The 3,920-nt window shown below is 43.0% G+C and overlaps 1 pseudogene; it reads left to right on the forward strand.

Moving 5' to 3' along the window:
• Window positions 1-262: 262 nt before the first annotated feature.
• Window positions 263-838, forward strand: LOC146201595 (uncharacterized; annotated as a pseudogene).
• Window positions 839-3,920: the final 3,082 nt, after the last annotated feature.

Below are 3,920 nucleotides of genomic sequence, written 5' to 3' on the forward strand. Positions count from 1 at the left end.
AGTATATGGTGAGTATAGTTGTGCTCCCTAGAAAGACTTTTCCAGGAACCATACGGAACAGCTGCACCTGCGATTCGCCTCTTCTCTCGATCTAGCTAGATCTAGCCAGAGAAGCTTTTTGTTGGCTAGCTAGCAAACCGGAGTCAAAGCTAGGTCCAGAGCATTCACCCATTAGCCCTGTTCATGCCAATGTTGGTTCATGCAGCGTGCTTACATTTCTTTTCGATGGGGTTTTGAATGCTTCTTTATTGCACCAACTACAATGCTTAAAAGAAACTGGAAGTTCAATGGAAAACTATCTAAAATTTGCCGTTCTTGAAGAAAACAAAGTCGGAGCACGATGTCCACTGCGAAAAATGTGGGGCAGACTTTTCCATTGCCCACAGTGGACGTTCTGACATTTTAAAACACATAGGTACCAAGAAACACAAGCAGAATATGTCAGCTGCTGCGTCTTCCAGCACCTTAACAAAGTTTATTAGACAAGAACATGCTGGTGACAAGGAGTTGAAGGTGGCTGCTTCCGAAGGCATGTTTGTATCATATGATCGCCGCAACCGAAATTTTCCTTCGATGGACTGTACTTCAAAACTTCTTCAGAAGCTTTTCGATGAGAAGTTTGCCTGCGCACACACGAAAGCCAAAGAGATTGCCATGAACATACTTACTCCTGCTGCAGAAGAGTCAAAGCTAAACTCCACGATGTAAAATTCATCTCTGTCCTTTGTGATGTGCCGAACTATAAAGATTTGAAAGTATTTCCGATAATGGTCCGCTACTTCACCTCTGCTGCAGGAGTGCAAATGAAGCTGCTGGAGATCGACACCTTGCCAGGTGAGACACCTCGACCATGGTGAGCCAGTACATCATAAAAGCACTGGAAGTCAACAACATTGCATCAAAGCTGGTTGCTTGCAGCGCTGACAATACAACCTGCAGCTTCGGTGGTGCCGCATAGAATGGGGAGAACACTGTCTTCTCAAGAATGCAAAGTGCTTTAACTCAAAAGATAATTGGGATTGACTATGCAGTACACATTCTGCACAACACCATACGGACTGCTGCTGATTATCTGCCGCTTGACATTGAAGCCGTGATCGTTGAACTCTATTCATACTTTTACATTTATACAGTGTGGGTGGAGTCATTTAAGGAGTTTTCTGACTTCGCGCCTGTGGAATACCAGCAGCTTCTGGGCTACAGCAAAATGAGGTGGTTGGCATTAATGCCAGCTGTTACGAGGGTGCTGAAGCTGTTTCCGGCTTTAAAGTCATTCTTTTTGTCGGCAGAAAATGCCCCTCTTTCATTAATGCACTTTTTAAAAATCCTTGTGGAGAGTTCTGGCTCTTCTTTCTACATAGCCAAGCGGTCATTTTTCAAGCAACTGTGTTGCAAATTGAAGGCGACTCGAGGACTGCCATCGAAGTCCACAAAGCTCTGAACCAGCTGCAGACCAAGGTTCAAGATAAACTTCAGCAGATATTTTTGCCATCAAATGTGTGTTCCAGGATTACAACACTTGAAGAGTTAGAAGTTTCAAGAGGATTGGTAGCAGAAGTGGCAAAAAGGATCTACCTGACCTGTGTGTCTTACCTTGAACGATGGTGCAACCAATTGATGAAATTAGCTGTCTTTCATGGGCCTCTCTGGAGTCAGCACCGCTTTGGAAAGACGTGCAAAGGAATGAGCAGCTCACAACTTCAGAGCTCAGTCACATCCATCTCGACGAGATTATTTATTCGACGAAGTGTGCATCGTTTCACGTTACATCATGCCTGAAAAACTAGATGAATGGAAGAGCCAAAAGAGACCAGTTTGGGAACGCTAGATGGAGGTGCTTCAGCGCTTCGAGACAAACGATGTACCTTGCAACAGCATGAGGGCAATTGTTGAGTATTGCATGTTCTTGCCAGGTACAAATGCACCAGTGGAGAGAGTGTTTTCTGTGATGAATAAGCTGTGATCTGCAGAGAAGATGCAGCTTCAAGCGACAACACTTAAAGCAATGTTGATGCTTAAAGTAAATGTGCACATGATGTGTGAACAGTACTAGCGCACATCTGCAAAAATGAAGGGCTGCTGAAGATTTATTCAAGCCAGAAGTATTACATGTACCGGCTAGGCAAAGCTGAATGAAGAGAAGCAATTTGTGGTGTATATAGGATAAAGAAAGAGCACATCTATACCAGATGCCCTGCAATTCAGACTCCCCCCATGTCCCACTTTGGGGTGTGAGAATATTATCCATTGCAGGAGTTTGACGGCCCTGTGTAGGTACTTTATGTAGTATCTATATTTTTGAGCAAGAGTAACATCAAACCAAACCTAAATTTTCTACATGTAGGAACTGAATTCAAGCCAGAACAAATGGGAGGAAAAGTTCCAAACTGGTTCAGGATCATTTGTGTTGTAGAATACCTTGACTTGCTTATCAGGAAAAATACAAGTTTTGTTATCCTTAGTGTTTTAAAGACGAAAACATCTATTCAAATATGCTTTCAAAATTAACCATGATTTTAAAAATGTAGCATTTATAACTAAGCATGTTTTTTGACATGTTTTGTGTTCCCTATATATAGAGGGCATATACATCAGAAATTGCGTTTATAAACTGCAAACGTTTTGGTATCTGAAGATGAGCAATAGCTGCCTGAAATTTCTTCATAATTTGTTGTTTGCTTTGAAATTTGACTTTCAAGGCCAGCGAGGTGCATAAAATAGTGCTGAATATCGGTTATTAAGGTCGTGTCGTTTTAATGTCCGTGCAAAAAGTGGCTTTCTAAACTGATAGTTTCGTGCCACAAGTTTGAAACACATGCAGGTTCTGTTTTGGATTACCATTTGCATGCATGCACATTGGTACTTGTTTAATCATGCTTTAATTTGTACCTCTATTATCATGCACATATTCATTAGCATGCAGTCGCAAGCTACGAAACTGTGAAGACTGCTAACATAGAAAGCCCCACTTTAGCCAAGCCATACGAACATTCATGTGTGGCCCTGGATTAGCTCGCCCTACTCAATCAACATTCCTGGAAAGTTTGATTCCGATCTCACCCTGATGCCTCAGAGGAGGACCCAGCTATGTCATCTGCAAATTGCCACCTGACAGACATGCCAGGGATTTTTCACTCACAATGCAGATGCCAGATTTTCTTCAGAATGGACCCTTTAACACTGTTAAAAAACAAAATTACACCTGCATTCAGTGCACGGCAGCAGCTCCACCTATGTTTTCTCTGCTTTGCAGGTCTTGGTTTAGCGCTAAGAACACCTTCTTTCAACCACAGCAAACTCTTTATTTCAAGGTATATCTCAAGCTTTCAGCCAAAAAAAAAAAAGTAACAACAGACAAAAAATCAAGAGTTCAACTTTGGTGTTATGTCCACACTGTCTCCACACACTGTGGTGGCCTACTCGTTGGTAGAAGAGTGTGGACGTTACACTCCCCGTCGTCTGGAGTGCTCTTGATGGATGTGGGCCTGACGCTCACTGTTGAAGACGAACTTCTTGCCGCAGAATCCACAGGCAAAGTATCCGCCTGTTCGATGAAAATGTCCATGGGACATGGATGTTGCAGCGCAACCAAACTCGGCCCCACACTTTGTGCAGATTCTTTCACCAAGATGATTGCTCAGGTGAAGTGCCAAAGTTGCTTTGCTCTTGCATTTCATATTGCACAAGGGACACTGTCGTCCTCTTCGGTTAGCCAAGCTGGAAGGGAGGTGCCGGTACACTAGATGTGCAGTGAACTTGCCTACAAGATGAAAGTTGATTTTGCAAATCCTGCAGCGATATACGGTCATGTTTCCATGGGGCCGCATCCTTTCAAGCATTTCCTGCTGAAGTACTATATCAAATCTCTGTATGGGGGGAAAAAAGAAGATTTGTCAGTGCAGTCTGGTGTCTTATTCACT

This window comes from Amblyomma maculatum, chromosome 1 (genome assembly GCF_055883805.1).
Source record: "Amblyomma maculatum isolate TAMU_Amacu chromosome 1, ASM5588380v1, whole genome shotgun sequence".
Classification (NCBI taxonomy): Eukaryota; Metazoa; Arthropoda; class Arachnida; order Ixodida; family Ixodidae; genus Amblyomma; species Amblyomma maculatum.